Source organism: Coenobita brevimanus, chromosome 51 (genome assembly GCF_032717465.1).
Source record: "Coenobita brevimanus isolate Jiangsu-jjx chromosome 51, ASM3271746v2, whole genome shotgun sequence".
In the NCBI taxonomy this organism is placed as follows: Eukaryota; Metazoa; Arthropoda; class Malacostraca; order Decapoda; family Coenobitidae; genus Coenobita; species Coenobita brevimanus.
Genome location: NC_137004.1, coordinates 18,480,390 through 18,501,501, shown reverse-complemented (window position 1 = coordinate 18,501,501; position 21,112 = coordinate 18,480,390). Strand labels below are relative to the sequence as shown.

The 21,112-nt window shown below is 40.1% G+C and overlaps 1 protein-coding gene across 1 annotated transcript in view; it reads right to left on the bottom strand.

Annotated features, from left to right (window-relative positions):
• Positions 1-21,112, bottom strand: part of LOC145400182 (allatostatin-A receptor-like) — a 203,453-nt gene that overhangs the window by 112,367 nt on the left and 69,974 nt on the right. The gene's annotated exons all lie outside the window — the stretch shown is intronic.

Genomic DNA, 21,112 nt, shown 5'->3' with positions numbered 1-21,112 from the left:
TAGCAGAGAAAACGGTGGGAAAAAAAAAAAAAAAAACTCCAAAGCCACGAGAACGTTTGAACAACAGCAACGTGGGGTCCGATGCACAAACAAACTTACGATCAGTTCCCAGTTGTAACTTAGAATTCTTTTTTGTAGGACATGGAAAGGAGAGGGCAGAATCTACCTATATGTAGTGTTCATGCAACCAAAATAAAAATAAAAAAAAAAGAAAGAAAAAAAAGAATCTAACTTATGAGAAGCAAATTATCTTAGTATTAGGAAGAAACGGTGAGTGTAAAATATCCCCGTGTCTCTAGTTTCTCCTTCAAAAACATTTTGCAATTACGATAGGGAATCGATCGTAAATACGTTCGAAAATCCTACCCCTGGATGCAAGCCTCTATTCTGTGTGTTTTGATGCTGTCGCAGCGAAAATTGTTATCCAGCATCAACTTTAAATTAGATTACTAAAAAAATTTACTGAAAATGGATTTCACATGGTTGTCCGGATGTCCTATCGCATAGAGAATATACATGCGGATTAAAATCAGTGTGGTATCCCCATCCTTTTGATATAGTATCTATTGTTATATATATATATATATATATATATATATATATATATATATATATATATATCATCAGCCGTTTGAGTATCCACTGCAGGACCGGCCTATCCCGACCGAAGCCAATGTATCTCTACCAACTGGCTTAGGCTGTCTGGTAGAGATTGTATGTAGGGTGAGAAGTGATTGTAAGTGTAATTGTAGTGTTGGAGTGGCTTTGGATGTGTGTGTAGTCTGTGAACCAGGTGTAATTGGCCCGCGCAAGCCGACTGGGTGCAAGTATACTTTATAGTAAGCGACACTGGTTCAACCACATCACCCCTTGTGTCCGCCAATGCAGTACGTGGCCGGTTGAACTCTCCCAAAGTTTATTACGCTGGCGGGGCGCGAACCCTGGCTCACCCGTGTACGAAACGCACACTCTACCACTGTACCACAGAGGCTCCATATATATATATATATATATATATATATATATATATATATATATAAATCATTAAAGACATATATATATATATATATATATATATATATATATATATATATATATATATATATATAAATCATTAAAGACCAAGGCGTAGCCATTGTTCACTATTTTTCTGTTGATCTTTTCGAGTTTTCTTACACATTGTTTTACATTATGATTCAGGTTGTAGATAATATGTATATATATATATATCTCAATCATTTCCTGTGGCACCCCACGGGATGCATAGGGCCTCAATGAACTCTCTCCACCAATATTTGTCTCTTGCCATCTCCTTCAGGTCCAACCAACACTCCTCTCCTGCTTCTTTTTTCACTGTCCTCAACCAGGTTTCCCTCGGCCTACCTCTACCTCTTTTTCCTCTAGCAATCCACTCTGGCACATCCTGTATTAAACAACCTTCTTTTCTGTATATGTGCCCCAGCCACTTCCAGCGAGACAGTCTCACATATTCATTAACTGGTTCCACTCTCGTAATATCCCTTACTCTTTCATTTGTAACTCTGTCTTGCCACTTTACCCCAGGAATCCTTCTCAGTATTTTATTCTCAAATCCTAATACTTTCTGATCTGTTGCAATTGTACTGTACCATGACTCATGCCCGTAAATTAAAATTGGTCTAACCATGGACTTGTAAATTTTCACTTTAGTATGTACCGAAAGCATATTATTATTCCAAACAGATTTCAACATTCCAACAGCTCGCCAAGCCTGTCTAATCCTCTCCTCAATTTCATTGTTTAATGATCCATTAGATGATACAATCGTTCGCAGATATTTAAAGTTTTCTACATTCTTTACCACATTATTCCCAATTACACAATCGATTTGGTTCTCCACGTTCATATTAATAATTTCAGTCTTTCCACAATTTATTACCAATCCCACTTTTTCTCCTTCCTCCACCAGACAATCGAGCACCCTCTGCATCTCGTAAATACTTCCGCAAATCAGTACAATATCTTCAGCATAGTCCAAATCCATCAGCTTCTTATTTTCTTTCCAGTTAATTCCTGCACCTGTTCTCCTTACAACCTTTTTCATAACATAATCCATAACCAAAACAAACAACAATGGCGAAAGAACTCCTCGAATCACTCCTGACCTAACTTGAAATGGATCACTCAAAGAACCACCCACCATTACCTTACAAAAAGTACCTTCATGCAGGCTTCTAATAATATTTACAAACTTTTCTGGTATACCATAGAATCTCATAATTTTCAACATAGCTCCACGTGAAACACTATCAAACGCCTTTTCAAAATCCACAAAACACATGTCAAGTGGCATTTTCATCTCATTAGCTTGTTGCATTAGATGCCTTACAATAAAAATCTGATCATTACAACCTCGACCCTTTCTAAATCCCGCTTGTTCTTCTCTTAAAATTTTATCAATTACTGGCTCTGTTCTGTTCAACAAGATTTTGGAAAAGACTTTTGCAACTACAGGTGTCAAAGTTATCCCCCTCCAATTGCCACACACACTTAAATCTCCCTTTTTTGGTATTTTTATAATCACTCCATTTTTCCACTCTTCTGGAATTCCACCATTATCCCAAGCCACATTAAAAAGTTTCAAAAGCGCATTCATCAACTCGTCATTTTCCACCTTAAGCATTTCAGGGAATATTCCATCCTCACCTGGAGCCTTAAAATTCTTTAACTCCTTTATAGATTTTCCTACCTCTTCCAAAGTTATATCCCCTGTTTCTATCTGCAAATCTCTCTCGGCTGGCAAAATGTCCTCTTCAGCTGGGATTGGTCTATATAGAACAGATTCACAGTGCTCTTTCCATCTTCCTTTTATATCCAAATCTTTAGTCATCAAATTACCATTTCTATCTCGTACAGGTATATATATATATATATATATATATATATATATATATATATATATATATATATATATATATATATATATATATATATATATACCATGTACTGTATATACATATATAGTAAATATATTATACATGTAGCCTAATATATATATATATATATATATATATATATATATATAGTCTGCCAGAAGCTTTGCGCATGTTTGCTTACATTCTACCATACAAGGAATGCCTGTATCCAAAATTACCATCTGTTTCAGCTCTAATGATCCTGTAGTCTACTTGTTATTTGCTTGCTGAAAATTTGTTTAATGAATTTTAAGATAACAGAAAGTGCATTACGGGAACACCAACAACCACAACACAGGGAACATGGAGGTAAATAAAAATCCGGGTTGTTTTATTCTCTGAGGGGCAGCGCATTTGAACAGCCCTGCATATGTAGTAGGTTGGCAGCTAGTTCGAACTTTCACAGTGTAGATAAATATAATTATGCAAGTTGTTCTCCTTCCCCTTCTCTCTCTCTCTCTCTCTCTCTCTCTCTCTCTCTCTCTCTCTCTCTCTCTCTCTCTCAGCTACAGTATGTTTATCAACGTAAAATAAAAGGAAGTGAAAAGTACAATAAATTATACACGAAGATGATTAAGGAAACCAATGATGTTACGCTGCCGTGATGAATTACTTTAATCAGTCATAAATTATTTTCGCTTCCTCTGTTCTTTTAAGTATACTATTGGTAGCTGCCGATCCTCAAATACCTAACAACTTTATTTTGGTTACCACTGGATGATTTCTTCAAGCGATGGGAAAGCGATGAGATTTGGTTTTCATTCTTCTCACACAGAACCACATGATTAAATGGTGTGGAATACTGTTTAATTCTCTGCCATTTTTACTCGGGGCGATAGCCAGCTGGTCAGTGAGTGGTCAGCGTTCTTCGTCTGCTTCTGGCGGATTTCTTAAAAGGTGGCCTTTGGAGACATAAAAGTGGTACCTAATAGCGTAATTTAACATAGAGAATCCAAATCTGCCATCAGCTCACGCCTGAGGTGGCACCACCCAGGGACAACTTTAGTAAAAGTGCTTAATTTAAAACTATTGCGACATAAAAGGGGTCCCTTATTAGGTTATTTGACATGTAGAACCGAAATTTGCTATCAGCTGACACCTGTGGCAGATCTCTCTGTTAAAGTCAGTTGCATTTTACAGTAACTGTTTGAAACAAGAGACTCGCCGCAGGTCCCAGAGCAATTGTACTCTTGTTATAGTATTTGTTTTCCTCCATTTTCTTGCCTTTCCCCATTTTCTTTAGTGATGCCATTCCCGTCAGTTCTGTCTTCTCGCTTTCCAGTGTAAAATACTTAGAATGCTCCACATTACTTGTTTTCTTCTCCTCTACAACAGATCCCTTTGCAGCCGTAATTCCGATCCCCCTATAATAATTAATATTTTATCCCGTTTCTCACCCTAATCTCCCTTCACTGACCCTTCCATCAAATCAGTGATATCGGTTTCATCTAAAATGTCACTGTTTAATAACGACAATGCTTTTGCCGATGAAATATACTGAAATTCAAAATGTTATTATAAATGGTAGCGGAAAGGAAACCGATTTTTTTTTTTTTAGCGAAATATGAATACTATTTTACCCACCAGCTTATCAAAATATCAATCTATATATATTTGTGGTGAATTCCCGGCGATGTTCGGTAAAAGGGCTTTAGTCAAATTAGATTTCCTTCCGTTTTTTCGTATGAGTTTTCGTCCCACAATACTCTATTCTGTTTTCCCTCATGTTCTCTTTCCAGCCTTCCTTTCTGCTCTCCCTTACTCCTTCTATCTAATTTTTACCTGCGGCGATAGCCAGCTGATCAGTGAGTGGCCAGCGTTCTTCTTCATCTTCTTTTTCTTCTGCTTCTGGAGGATTTGTTAAAAGAAGGCCTTTGGAAACATAAAAGTGTAGCATATAAGGCACTTTGATATGGAGAATCCAAATCTGCCATCAACTGACACCTGAGGTGGCTCCATCTAACAACAACTTTAGTAAAAGTGTTTAATTTAAACATATTGAGACATAAAAGTGGTTCCATATGTGGTTATTTGACACGGAGAACCCAAATTTGCTGTCAGCTGACACCTGTGGTGACGCCATATAGCAGGAACTTTAAATCCTTCATTTATGCCCAATCAGACATAAATGTGATCCCTATATGCAGCAAAGTGGTGACATGTGAAGGTGTAGGAGGACTACTGGCCTTGGGATAGGCTACTGCCCCCAAGATATAGGCCCTGAAGCCTTTGCCCAGAGTCGGACACACACACACACACACACACACACACACACACACACACACACACACACACACACACACACACACACACACACACACACACACACACACACACACACACACACACACACACACACACACACACACAAAACTTTGAAAGAAGAGCCTTGCCGCAGATCCCTGAGCAATTCTACTCTTGTTCAGCTCTTTCTTTCCTCGGACTTTTGTTTTCTTCCATCTCCCCCCAACTCCGACTCCCATCTGTCGTCTTCTCTTCCCTTAATACTTTTCTCTAGCTCCTTTTCCCTTTTTTCTTGAGTTCTTATTTATCTTTCCACTCCACGTTCCGTTTCCCCTACTTTCATCTTACTTTTTTTTTTCTGTCTCGTCATTTACCCACGAGAGAACATACGGGAGTTCATCTCTTATAAAGATGTACTGGTTTTGTATGTACTGTTAAGTTTGTTAAAAAATGCGTTGTACCCTGGGAATAGACTTGAAAATGTGCGCGCGCGCGTACATGTGTGTGTGCGTGTGTGTGTGTGTGTGTGTGTGTGTGTGTGTGTGTGTGTGTGTGTGTGTGTGTGTGACTGCATTTCCTCTGGAAAGTGTGTGTCCTTTCCTAATGCAGTGCGTAAAAGTTGAAAGGCAAATGAGTGAAGTCAGCTTTAATTCATGCATATAAACACAGCGTGCATTGCTCCCAGGACGAAGTTGTATTTTTAAGTAAAGTTGAAAATCTGTAGTTTTCATACAATTTCAGAATTCGTGGCCCAGTTATTCAAGAATTGTCTCTGAGTTGACGTAAGAGGACGAGAAGATCATAAATTATCCATTGCTTAGGAATGTTATTTGTGGAATGAATTTTCTGAGTAAAAAAAAAAAAAAAGTTTGTTCTGTGACGTAAAATTCTGGAGTATTCATGGTAGGAAAAATACCTGTATTACCATTACTTTTGAAATTGAAGGCGTACCGTGTATCTCCTCCCTTCATCTGGATATTGTGACCTTGAAGATGCAGCTGTGCACCGGGAACAGCTTGAGAAAGAGAGAGAGAGAGAGAAGACTTGATTTTTCTTTTTTGTTAGTTTCTCCTCCTTTTCGACCACACTTCGTCATTTCGTCCCTCACTTTTTCTTCTTCACCACTTTCATTCTCTCTCTCTCTCTCTCTCCTATTTCACACCTTTCCCATTTCTCCCTCCTTTCCCCCACTCCTTGCTCCATACTGTCCCCCACTCCTCTCCTATTCTCCTTCGGCACTTGTTTCTCCCCTCTCGTTTCCCGTCCTTCCTCAAGCACTCTTTACCTCCCGCCCACCTTCCCTTCCACCTACCCTCTTATTCTTCCCGCTCCCCTTTCACAACGACAAATTTGCCCTAAGCTGAATAAAATCGTCTGGTGGAATAAAGAAATGAAGAGGTGCATCATTGCCCTTGAAGAGTTAGCTCAGACTGTTTCTAATTCATTCAGAAGTTTTCCTGAGATAAATGTAATCGTCTGGTCGTACCATGAATGAGAGAAGAAAATGCGTGATCTTTGGGAAAGGATTAATTTCTTTTGATCAAACTGCACCCAAGTTAGTTCTGTGCATGTGTCTTTCTCATTTGCTTACAATAAATCTGCAGTAAACTTTGTGCTTCCCGGGAAAAAAAACATCGCGTTTGTACCCTGAGTTTGTCGCGTGCAGCTCTCCCTCAATTTTTCAGTCTAGTTGGCCAAACGTTAATCTTTTCAGTTAGATGACTTTTTCCAGCTACCACCTGACAATTTTTAATTTTTTGGATTACGAGAGACATGTCGAAATGAAGGATTAAGGAAAAACTCGAGTAATCTTTCTTGCACGAGAGAGAGAGAGAGAGAGAGAGAGAGAGAGAGAGAGAGAGAGAGAGAGAGAGAGAGAGAGAGAGAGAGACAGAGACAGAGAGAGAGGAACGTATGTTCCTTCAAGGAAAAATTAAAGATATATCTGTACTCCAAGTAAATGGAATGGAAGGTACAGGTAGTTAACTGATAAACCTATCATTATTGTTAAAGTGAATCACAATATTTCATCAAATTTATGCTTAGGGCACAAGGTTTCCTATACAAACCACTTTCCTTCGCTCTGAAAAAAAAAGTGGCAGAAAAGGGTTATTCTGAAGGCAGGAGTGTATACGAGCAGGAGTGTATACGAGTATAAATATCTATATCTATCTATCTATCTATAATATATATATATATATATATATATATATATATATATATATATATATATATATATATATAAAATATATGTCCTACTTTGGGCTTACCTCTACCTCTACATGTCACCACTTCGGCGCTAACACCCACCGTCCATATTGCATACATGCTAGGGCTGTCTCATACAGGACTGGTTTATTGGCCTTAGCGTGGGTGTTTTTACATGTCGGCGGGTCATCTGGTAGATCAGTAGAGTGTGATTATGTGAAATTCAAATCTTTAAACTGTTCCCTGCCCCAGCGGGGATTTGAACCTGGGTCCGGTAGGACTGCAGGTCACCTCTCTACCGATAAAGCCACGGCCTCCCCCTTATGTGAAGCTCGTCTTTTAAATAAATAAATATAAGTGTAGATAGTTAGGCTCGTGATGTGAACCCAGGATGTCTGGGATTTGTTTGATGCATGGGTGATTGTCTGGCCCATTGCACTGGGTACGCTGTTGAGTTCTGTTGATTTCATACTTATCCTTTCCTTGTTTCTGGAAACTTCTTCGCTAAATCCTTAAATGGGAAACATGGTAAAGATGATAATGATGATGAAGAAAAGTAAGAACGTCCTAAATGACTCCATCTGAAGTGATAGGCGATGATAACCATAATTATGCCTCTGCAGACACTGTATGACTTAAAAATCTCAAGCCATCTCCTGGAGTTTCGAAACTGTGCACTGAATAAGAGGTTGTTACTCCAACTAGTGTCATAAACCGCAAGACCACCAGGCGTCTCATACTTTACTGTTATGACAATACTACAAAAATTATCACTTTGCCTCTCGGGTGGCTGTTGTTGCTGCTGCTGCTGCTGTTGTTGTTGTTGTTTTTGTTACTGTGGCCCCAGGGTCATCTGGATGTAATCTCAGTGTACGGCAGAAAACTCATCATTTTAGCCGGATGCTACCAGAAATTTTATATTGGGGTTATTTTCATGCACTGTCTGTGTTATGAGAGTATGGTGCGGGAAGTAAGGGTGTTGTGGTGTGGGGGGATGCCTATATTGACGATTAAGGGTGATGGTGGTGTAGGGTGGCGCACTGCAGGATATTAGTGCTTGGGTTGAGGCAATACTGAGAAGGTAATGTAGTTTAGTGGGGCAGTCAATATCACGCAGGGTGGGTATGGCTTTTCCTAGACTACATTTTACTGCACTTTACATCCTTGCTTTATTATATACCTCATACTTCTATCTGTCTATCTATTGCCAGACACCATAATCCCGTATGGGGTGGCCATTTGACTCTGAGTTATTTGTTTTACAGGGCGGGGCACTAACCCTCCACCAACCCACTTGACACGTAGGGAGCACGTATGGTTTGGTTATATGGTTACCACCCAGCGTTGTAAATGGTTTCTTGGCTTACAGGAAACCATTTGGCTTGTCACTCAATGTAAAGCCACCTGTAACGGAAAGAAAAGCATTAAGTAGTGACAGGAAAGATGGGAGAAATAGGAAGAGAGGAGGGCAGGCACAGAAAACGAATGATAAATGCTAAAGAAGAAGTAGGCAGCACTACATCAAGTGAGTGGATGATGGTCGCCACCACCTGCCTACCTCATACTTGCTCTACTTATATTCTTCCTTCTATACTCTTCAAACACTTTGTCTCGCAGTCGACCTTGTTCACTTTGTTTTCACATTACACTACATTCTCTCTCTCTCTCTCTCTCTCTCTCTCTCTCTCTCTCTCTCTCTCTCTCTCTCTCTCTCTCTCTCTCTCTCGAATTCTACTTCACGCTTTATCCTGTTCAGATTCCACTTCTACACCACTATTTACTAAGTCTTAACCCCCTTCAACGAGAGGACGTCATATCTATTATTTTCTTTCTGCAGCTCTACATTTTTATTTTTTTGAACTTAGGAAACATTTGCCGCACTTAAGAGGATAATAAAAGCTATATATAACCATTCCGGTTCGAAAAGTTTATCCTGATATGATTTAATTTATTCACTGGTACCAAGAATAAGTCAAGAAAATTCGTCATCTCTTTCAAGGGTCACCCAGCTGTCTCATACACTGTCTTTTCCATATGTGGCTTACTGTAATCATACAGAGGTCACAGCTTTGCGGTTCTTCGCAGCATTCTAGAGAACAAATGTATAAACTCTGATATGATTTGGTTGTAACAGTCGGTTCATCTGTAATATAAATCCGGTGGAATGCAGGCTAAGTTGCTCTTTTCCTATAGTCCATCTTTCACCTTTTGGAGGATAGGGAAGTAGCAGAGGGGCGTCTGTATAGATTGGCAGTTGAGCCGCCCAGTTAAATGGGTGCCACCACATGAGGGCCTCCCTCTTCAGCACCTTGCTTTAATGTGCTCGTTCTTGTTAAACTTGAACACTACCGTATCCTCAGCCGACTCAGTATCGTAAGACACTCAGTTTTTCGATAATCTATCCTTAGTTCTTTAACCGCTTCAGTCTGAGTATGTCATCTCTTTCATCCCTACTATCTCAAGGTGATTTTGTTAATACCAAGAGATTTTTCAAACTGGGGTGGTACAATAATGCCTTCATTTACTCTTTCGTTGCTAGGATGTTCTCTGAAGCCTAGTAAAGCCGTCTGAAAGCAGCAAGAACCATAAATGGCGCACTCAGACTGAAGACACTGAGATTTACAGTGTCTCAAAACACACAGCAACCTAAAGCACCTATTTCTTCAACACAAATGCTGCCTCGACATACTCAGTTCATTACGAAAAAAATCTTTTTACCTCCTCAACCTTTGTCTCTCAGAATCGGTAATCTTTCCACTCAGTCACTTAATGCTCCACATCTCTAAGATACATTAATCCAACAAGGGTACGGTGCACCATGAATATTTAATCTACTTTGGGGAGATCGGGATGGAGCCAGTGTGCGTCATCCACCCCCTTACCCTGCGTGTTGGTCTAGGCAGGGGTTGGCAGTCTGCGATTCCAGAGTCGCATGCAGATTTTTCAAACAACCTCTCGAGGCTCAAGATCTTGCTTTGAATACCAGGAAAGTACAAAAATAAATACTAAATATTCATCATCCTCACCTTCATAACTGTCCTCGTTCTTTTTCCGACCCATGTATTCAAACTAGTAAGACGTGTCCCAGTGTGGCGAACGAGTAGTTAATCCAAACCAGAAGTTCCTAAATGACAAGTAATGATGTCACGGACGCTTTCCCTATGTCGGCCCTTTGTAAAAACGTCAAGTTAGGTTAGAGGTCTGAGGGATGAACCTCCCCTCTTCTTCCGGCAGTTAGACAGGAAGAATAAAATATATTAATTTCACCTAACCTACTACCTTTACAAATGGTCAACACAGAATGAAGAGGGGGGAGCGTCATTTTGACTTCATCAGTGGGGCATGTGCATTTGTGGTTTAAGAACTTTTGGCATGCGGAAACTTCTGGTCTGCTACACGGGGAAACGTAGGAGAAACTGCAGGATGTTATTATATGCTTAATTTTGAGTAACTGATTTTATATCAACATAGATTCAATTCATAGCCGTCCTGTAGCTTCAGAAATACTGATAATCTCTTTACCGAATAATGATAGCAACCACTTTGGCTCGTAGGGTTGTCAGTACCTTCAGGTTCGTATAGGTTGGGAATTGGACCTAAATTAATATACCATTATATATGGCTCAAACTTCTGCTCAAGAATAACCCCCGAAAGTTTCTCATAATTTCTGGAACACTCTGTACATTACAAAATGTATAATTCATACATTAATTCTTGGAATATTTCCTCTACACCAAATAATGAAGAAGACTGCAAGGAAAACTGAAGCGAAGAGTAAATGAGACGAGATGCAAGACTTGCAAAAGTGAAGGGAAAGGCAGTAGAGTTGCATATGTATAGTGCTGTATACAGGACACTGCTAAAGTCTCATAAAAAATCTCTCCATGTGAGTTGATGCAGGAAAGTGAAAACAAAGGGACATCGTATAAGGCAGACGAGACTAAGAAACTGGTGGGAAATAACAAGTCACCAAGGGTAGCCGGGAAACTGATAAGATAAAGGGATGTCCAGGATAATTTAATAATATGTTATAATTTGCCTGCACAGAGGCGGGGTTTATTCAACATTCCCACATGACGCCTTTATTACGACATTCGAGACATGAACATCTCCTTGGGTATTCCCTTTACATATTTCAAATTTATCTTATGTGGCGTACGTTTTGCATTGTTTTAATACTGACATAGATTTTACTCATAACATGGAAGTAAATATTATCGCGTCATATGTATAAATAAAATGGTAAGAGAACAAAAGCCTCTTAAGCTGAAGACAGTACGTTTCGAAGTAACAAGTCATGGTCCACCATAACACGTAGCTGTGACGGGTCGCAAGGAGAGAGAGATGCCATAAACCATTTAAACATCATGACACCGGAGGGATTCGAACCCGTCAACGATGTCAGCCTCTTGGACTACTCGGACACGACGCCTAATCCACTCAGCCGCCACCTCCCTAGTGAGCACTGCAGGCAAGGCAAATGATGTACAGGACAGGCGAGAGGGAGGGGACGGGACAGGGCCGAGGGTTGATTAGTTTACAAAAGGCAACCCCAGCTACACCTTCACTCTCTGTACTGGCCTGCCTCTCTCTCTCTTTCCTTGTTCATCATTCTCTCCTGAGCTTTACTATTCTCTCTACCCTACTTTTGCTGTTTGTTTACCATCATTATCATCATCTTCTTTTTCTTTCTCGTCTGGTCGTTGCTGTTTTTCTCTCTCCTGATTTTATCTAGCAGTTTGTATGTCCTCACTTTATGCCACTTTTTTGTACTCCTTTTTCTTTAGTCTAGGATATCTTTTTTTTTTCTTGTCCCCTATAGTTTTCATTCTCCCCATTTTGCACTCTTCTTTCCTTACATCTACTTTTCTCTCTTATCCCCTCTTTTTGCTCTCTTGACCCTTTGCACTCCTCTTACTCTGTATCGCCTTTTGTTGTCCCGTTCCATTTTCGTTTCCGAGTTCCTATTGCCTCATTTTTCGTCCTCTACGGCAGCGCAATTTATTCTTTACTTCTATTTACATCCTTTTCATATTTTGTTGTACCCTGTTTTCCTAGTCACATGCGGTATCACTACACTTCTTTTTCCCTCTCCCCTTTTATGCATGGAAGTTTTACTTTTCCACTTTTCTTAGAGCGTTCTTTATTAATATCTTCCTTCGCTCCTTTTTTCCTGCCTTTCTTATTCTCTTGTTGTCCGCTCCTCTGCTTGACACTTATTATTTCTTCACATGCTTTCCTTTCCCTGATCTCCATTCACGTTAGCTCTTACCATGCCTTTCCCACCCTCATCTTCCCAGTACATTTTGCCCCTGATTCTCACTTTCACCTCATCACATTTTTCCCACTCCATTACCTCACTTTCTTATTCCCCTGTACCACGTATAATCATGGCCTCCGTGTGATGTGCCTCATTTTCAGTTTAATATCACAGCATTTCTTCCACGTCTTTCAACTCCCTCCCTAATCCCCCTAAAGAAGGATGACGGACTGTAGAGTACAAAGGAGTATAACTGAAATCAAACAGCAACGGACCTGTTGGTCCTTTCATGGGTGTTTGGTTTAGGGAAGGTTGTAACTACAAAGCTGTTCTACCAGTAGGGATAGAAAAGCAGGAAGGCTCCCCCCCCCACTCACCAATCCTCCAGCCGAAGCCAGCAGAAAATTGCGAGAAGGATCACAACGCAGCATAGAAAAGGTGTCATGGAATTTCATGGGAAAGAGGGAAAGGAAATTGTAACCTAAACTATCTACCTGAAAAGGAAGTCAACAGTTTTTATCAATGTTGTTTTGAGGGTTACATCATCCGGGTTCTAATATATATATATATATATATATATATATATATATATATATATATATATATATATATATCATTAGTAAACATATTAAGCCTGGGGTTTAAAGACAGATACATGTCTGAGCGACCTTTAAATGTTCGTACTGTATCACAGTTTACTACACTGGAGGGCAAACATTTACAACTCTATTAAAAAAGAAATGCCCTGATTCATGCGACTGCAAACGTCTGCCAATTATTTTATGCCCATTGCCTCTAGTATAATTCGAGTGATCAACTGTGGAGTAGTTATTGAAAGCCATGATATCGTGTCCTTTGAATATTTTAAATACTTGAATCATATCTCCTCTTAATGTGCGTTTATTTAGGGTAAAGAGATTCAGGGCTTCCAAACGTTTCTCGTATGGTTTCTTTCTCAAACTAGGTATCATTTTGGTCACCCTTCTTTGTACTCTTCCATGTTTCTCTACAACTTTTTTGTAGTAAGGCGACCAGAACTGGACACAGTAGTCTGTGGGTGAACTTGAGAACTATATAGTGTGAAGATGATATTGATTTGTATTCGAACGCTTTACCAATGAATCCGATTAATTTGTTGGCTTCCTTAACAGCCTCCGCATATTGTTTGCTTGGTTTAAGATGATTTGTTATTATAATTCCTAAGTCTTTTTCATGACTGACATTATCTAGATGAGTAGTGTTCATGGTGTAATTGGTTTCTTCACTTCTATTGCCAATGTTTAGCACTTTGTATTTACTAATAAAGTCCTTTTGCCAGGTCTGGGCCCAATTAAACAGTTTATCGAGGTCACTCTGTATTGCCTGCCTCTGTAAAGAGGTGTCTGCTCCATTACCAATTTTAGAATCATCAGCAAATTTGGTTATTTTACAAATTAAACCCTTATCTATATCACTTATATATATTAAAAAACAGACTAGGGCCCAGTACTGAGCCCGGTGGCACTCTGCTAGCAACATCTTTCCAGTCTGATTCATTACCATTAATTACGGCCCTCTGTTTACGTTCTGTAAGCAAATTATCGATCCACCCGAGCACATTGCCTCTGAACCCATGCACATTCAATTTCTGAAGTCGTCTTTTATAGGGATCTTTATCAAATGACGTTAGAAAATCGAGGTACACAATGTCCACAGCTCTGGTCTCATCATATGTATTGAATATATCATAGAAGAAATCCAAGAGATTCGTACGGCAAATCGATTATTTAGAAAACCATGTTGTGAATCTTTGTTGAGATTATTTAGTTCTAAATGCTTAACAGACTTATCGCTGAGAATAGTTTCCAACAACTTCCACACCACTGAAGTTAAACTTACTGGTCAATAATTTTTGGTTGCGATTTGTTGCCTTTTTTGAATACCGTGATCACATTTGCTAGCTTCCATTTATGAGGCACCTTACTATTGCTTAGTGATTTATTGAACAGCTCAGCTAATGGGTTAGATATTTCATTCACTGCTTCATTTAGAATGCTGCAGAAATATTTTTGTCTGGCCATGGTGTTTAATTCACTTTAAGTTTACCATTGGCAAATCGTACATCATTCTCACTAAAGTTAATATTGCTAATTATATTACCCTCTTCTAAGGTAAGAGGAAAAGCGGCGGGAATGGAATCTATATTTTCAACTGTGATTACGGATGCAAAGAATAACATCTTCAGCCTGCCGTCCGCCGGTTCACTTTCGGATGACCCTGAGAGTGCAGCTACTACCACTCCTATTTCCAATTCTTTAATTTTTTTCCTACTCCCCTCTACTCTTTCCTTCCGTCTCCCCTCCTGCACTCTTAACATATCCTTCCGCTCACCTCGCTCTCTCTTCATTAGACAAAGTGCCAGGCGGAAGTCAGGCGAGATGGAGGTAGGTGGTGTCTTAGAGGAGTGGTGGGTGGCAAAAAGAGACAGGGAGACGAACGGCATGGGCAAATTGTGTTTCCAACTTGACATTCGTATCTCCTAACCCTAGGAAGTCTGTATGTTTCTCTCTCTCTCTCTCTCTCTCTCTCTCTTTCTCTCTCTTCCCAGTCATTCGTGTTATTTCTAAGGTTATCCTTTCTCTTTATCTCTCTTCTTTTCTCTCTGTATCTTTCAACATATTCTCACTCTCTCTTCCACCTTAACCCTTCTGTGTGTGTGTGTGTGTGTGTGTGTGTGTGTGTGTGTGTGTGTATGTGTGTGTGTGAGTAATGGAATATACTGTGGGCCATTTCCCCTCCAGTCGTGTCCTGGGTTGCATGTAAAGGAGAGATGGGAAAAGAGCAGAGGTTAAAGGGAGGAGGAGGAGGAGAGGGAGAAACAAGAAGAAAGAGATGATGATAATGATGATGACAAGAAGAAGAAGAAGTTGAAAACGATGATGATGATGATAATTATGGTGATGATGATGATAATGACAAACAGAAGAAGAGGAGGAGGAGGAGGAGGAAGAAGAAGAGGAGGAAGAGGAGGAGGAGGAAAAAACATAATAAATGGAGGAGGAGGAGGAGGAGGAGGAGGAGGAGGAGAAGAAGAAGAAGAAGAAGAAGAAGAAGAAGAAGAAGAAGAAGAAGAAGAAGGACAAAAGGAAAGAGTAAAAGTAGGAAAAAAGAGGAAGAGGAAACACGGCTTGCTGCAAGACAAGGATAACTGACCTGAAGTGAGGAGGAAAGGTGAAGGTGACAAAGGGATGTACAATGGTATGAATATCAGGCTGGATGAAGGCAGGTCGGGGTGTGTACAGAGATAAGGGAAGTAGCTGGGGAGGGATGAAAAGAGGTGATGGGGGGTTTAATTAGGATGGATAGACTGAGGACATAGGTAAGTGAAGTATAAGGGCTTGGTGAAGAAACGTGGATGGTGTGGGAAACAGCATGGATGGGGGCGGGTTAGGGTTAAGGCAGAAGTAAGGGAGGGAAAAATTAACTATGGATTGTGAAATGGTGAGGGAAGCAATGTGTATAGTAAGAAGACAGAGATTAGGCAGGAGGGAGGTGTGGGATGCGTGATGGCGGAGAAATCAGGACAGATGGAGGCAGGTTGGGGTGAGGACAGAAGGTAGTCAAAGAGAAAATGATGAAGGATTTGGGAAGGATAGGAACCAGGATGGACAGAGGCAGGTCGGGGTGAGAACAGAGGGTAGGGAAAAAGGTGATGAAAGATGAGAGATGGTGGCAGAATCAAAATGGCTAGAGGAAAGTTGAGGAAAGTTGGGGCGAGGAAATAGATATAGGAGGTGGAAGTGAGTGAAAAAGTGTATGACGGTGAGATCAGGATGTATAGGGAAAGGTAAGGATGAGTGCAAAGGTTAGGGAAAGAGAAGATTTAAGGAATGTCAGACGGTAAGGGAATCATGACGCATAGTTGCAGGCTGCGGTAAGAACAAAGGATAGGGCAGAAAGTGATAAGGGATGTGAGATGGTGAGGGAATCAGGATGTACACTATTATAAGCGGATCAGCGTGAAGCCAGACCGAGAAGAATGGGAAAATGTAACTTCATTTTTACCGGATATGAAACTCCAATATGGAAAAGTTATTCTGTCTGTTTTCTCTATCAGCTGTCATTAATACCTCAGAGTTTGATATGCTTTCATACTGAATTAAAAAAAAAAAAGGCGAACCTACGAAATGAAAATATAGATGATCAGAAGGGTAGTGAAGATGAATATTTAATTTCCTCTGCTGCTTTTCTACTTAATTTAGTAAGACATTTAGTAAAAAAAGAAAAAAATTCTCTCAACAGTATGGTAGTGGCCGTATTAATTCTGCCTCGTGGTGTACATAAAAGAAATTACAATAATAGTTGAAACAAAACTGCTTCATCCCTGCTGGAATAAGTAGACCTGTAGTCCAGTGTTTAAGGCCCTTCGTAGTAGTTTAGGCTACACATTGTCTTCAGTGGAATGTAGGGATTGTGCTACATCTGCGCACAGTGATGAGACCAGCTGTTGTGGGTGCTGGTGGAAGAGGACATGAGGCAGGATGGAGGGAAAGGTAGGGTGGAGAGAGAGGCGGAGTAGAAGGATGGAGAGAAAGGCAGGGTAGAGGGAGAGGAATGATGGAAGGAGAGGCAGGATGGAGGGAGCGGTAAGGTGGAGGGAAAAACAAGGGGAAAGGAGAGGCAGGGTGGAGGAAATAACTTGGGAAAAGTGGGACAAAGATGAAGGAAGTAAGTAAGCAGGGGAAGGGAAGGCTTAGGATGATATATGAGGTGTCTGTCTCAAGATATATGAGGTGTCTGTCTCCTTAATATACCACATGCGGCCGAGAAATAATTAACCCATGGGGGGTAACTACCCCTAGAGTACGTAGAGGACATTACCCTTGGTTGGGTAAGGGGTGGGGATAATTATCTTCTTATCCCCAACAGGGTAGAATTAACCTCCTGACTCCCCTTTCCAAAGGGGATGCCCTAGGAGAGGCAAGGTGGAGAAAGGAACTGGGGTATGGAGAGCCAGGGTGAAAGAAATAGGCTGGGAAATGAAGAAGCAAAGGGGAGGCAGAGAATTAAGTTGGCGGCAGGAAGGCAGTGCATATAAATACGATCAGTGAATTTGTAGGCAGACGCCTTTATCCCGAAAAGAAGTAATTATGAACAAATCACCTCGCTGTCGCCCTGTCATCCGTCATCAGGATGTTCTCCCTTCATCTTGCATTTCCTTCATTCATACACCTCTCCACCATGCACTTCTACCATTTCCTTGGCCTCTTTCTCCTCCTCTTCCCCTTCATCTTACATACACCCTCCTACAAAATACAACAGACTGGATTTACTGCATAGCTATGGGTTGGGTAGACAGGACAGCGTAGAGCAAACAGGAAGGCTGGTAATATTGCGTCCGTGATGAGGGCCATTATATTCATTAAGTTGGCAGCGTGTAGCAAGTATCCAGCCAGCATTGTGTGTGTAGTGTGCGGCAGACCCTGTGACTCACTTCAATTAGAGCAACAGTGGATTGTATTTTTGTTGCCGTAGGGACACTAGCACATCTTAAACGTATTTTTTTTTTCCAATATCAGACGATTTTAGTCAAAGATTTATTTTCTCAGCTCTGATGCTGAATGAGCTAATTAAAGCTATATTAACTTTAACACCTCCATTTCGTAAGCTCTTTCCTAAACTGAGTAAAATCGTCTGTACGATTAAATAATAAGACTGGAGTGGAATAAGTACGTCCTTGTACTGCTGAAGAGGATCATTTTCTTCCATGTTATTTATATCTTTTTAATACCTGTGTAGTGTGCATAAGCAACATAAAGGTGATCAAGGTGTGTGAGGCAAAACATATCGCTAAGAAAATAGGTGTTGATAAGTCTGCTGTGCCAAGGAAGCAGGTGTTGATAAGTCTGCTGTGCCAAAGAAGATCGTGGCCCAACAACATAACCCGAAGGAAGAGAATGGTTGCTGAAGTCTGATTTTTTTCTCAGCTACAAATGAGAGGAAGGAAAGGAAACACAGAAATCATACCGAGGACAGAACTCTGGTCTCTCTCGTCCCCGTGTGGTCTGGGTGAATTCTTTTGGACTATATATAACACATTCAGATTACGGTATTTTGTTTTAGCCCTTCTATGCAATCTGGTCTTGTTATATTATTTCAATAGCTTTTGTAGAAAATTCTACCTAAGAGCTTAGAAATTATTTTCATTAGTCTTTCACTTTAAGTCTGTTTTTTGTTTATTCTAGCTACTTAAAGACTACTGTATTCCGATTCCGGGAACCGATTATAGTGAAAAGTTATTAAATAATCTCCTTCAGATCTTTCAAAACGATAATGTATTTCTTGTATTTTTCTGCTCCCGCCAGATTGTTTGATTAGGTTCTGTGGAAACTTCTCACATTGAAGAGGCTAATTGTTCTCGCTCGCTTTGCTTGCTCGAACATCAAAGGTACAGTTTGGACCCTCAACATATGTACCCGAGCGAAAGATTAATCGCATCAGCAATTAGAAATGGGGGCAGGGAGAGGGAGGAAACTCTGTAGTACAGTAGCGAACTTTTTTGGATATCTCAGCCAATTTTGAAGTTGCAAGATAGACACCAATCTGGAAATCGCATAAAAATCTACAATTCTTTTCATTTCATAGACAACCCGAGGAAACGATTTTTGATAAGGCAGATTATCGTAACAGCCGGCTCCGCAAGAAGTAACGGTCTAAGGTTGCATAAGCAGCATACCAGTATTTTCCGACGAATGCTGTGAGCAACCAGGTTTTGCCTTTCCAAAACAAATAATACCTTCTGTTTGGCTCTTTTTTTCGAAAATTTTTGACTGAATCTGAGTCAAACTAATACAATACGTTTATCGACGAAAGAAACTCTGAATTTCTGATATCTGATTCGTATTGGAGAGCACCGAGAGATTTGGTGAAAGTAATTTTTGTAAGTGAGCAAAAAGCAAAGTCAGCATTTGAATACTCTTACTACAGTGTAGAGCTTAGCCAGTTGCTGTCTTTCTGAAGACAATTGCAGTAAAATGTCAGATAAGCAAATTATGCATTCGTTACATTTTGTCAAGTACTGAAATCAAATATCAACTGCTCGCTCGAACGTGTTCCACATTTTCAGTGTGGACACCTATTACATGTTTAACACCAAATTTAGTCACAGTTTGGACCCCTGACATATGTACCCAAGCGAAAGATATATCTCATCAGCAAGAAATGGGGGCAGGGGTCGGGAGGAAAACTCTGTAGTACAGTAGCGAACTTTTTTGGATATCTCAGCCAATTTTGAAGTTACAAGAAATATAGACATCAACTCAGAAATCGCATAAAAATCCTCGGTCATTTTCATTTCATAGACAACCCTTAATTCCCAATAGTTTTTCTGTAAATCGAGGAAACGATTTTTTTATAAGGCTGATTAACGTAACAGCCGGCTGCACAAGAAGTATCGGTCTATGGATGCATAAGCAGCGCAGCAGTATTTTCCAACGACTGCTGAGAGCAACCAGGTTTTGCCTTTTCAAATAAAATAATACCTTCTGTTTGGCTTTTTTTTTTTTTTTTTTTTTTTTTTTTTTGACTGAATCCGAGTCAAACTAATACAATACCTGGATCGATGAAAGAAACTGAATTTTTTATTTCTCATTTGAATCGGAGAGCACTGAGAGATTTGGTGAAAGTAATTTTTGTGAGTGAGCAAAAAGCAAAGTCATTAACCTGCTAGGTCCCAAGCCCTAGACCTAAAATTAATACAAGAGGGGTATTGGTTTTAGGAAGTGTGAGGAAATATTTTTGGTGTAGGCTAATCTAATAAGTTCTTTTTAGTATTTTCAGGTCAGGAAATCAGAGGAAGATGGTGAAGTCACATGAGACAGGAGACACATGAGACACTGCTTGACTTGCTCGCTCGCTCGCTCGAACACGTCCCACACTTTCAGTGTGGACGCCTATTACATGTTAATAACAAAGTGTATTATAAATTCAGTTTATGATTCATTTGTAGTACACATACACTACAGCCTTAAATAAAAGGCTGTGTGTGTGTGTGTGTGTGTGTGTGTGTGTGTGTGTGTGTGTGTGTGTGTGTGTGTGTGTGTGTGTGTGTGTGTGTGTGTGTGTGCGTGTATGTGTGTGTGTGTGGTCGAGCTAGTTCCTCGCCAGCTGGCTGAAGTGTCCATGGTCTGACCTTCACACTGACCTTCAGGACTGAGTCACCATTGAGATAAATCATGTCCTATAATGCAGAGTTCATAGGTCTGTTCTAGTAATACAGTATCACGTAACTACATTTTATTGTGTCTTCATTGTCTCTGCACACAGTTGGACTTCATACCAACTAATCGCGTTCCGTATTAACGCTTGCTTAGTGAAACTTGCCAGGAATTCATCGAGGTAGTATAAGGTGGTTTACTCAGGATGGTATATTTATTTCGAAACTTTTTTCCTTTATTTGTGGTCTGT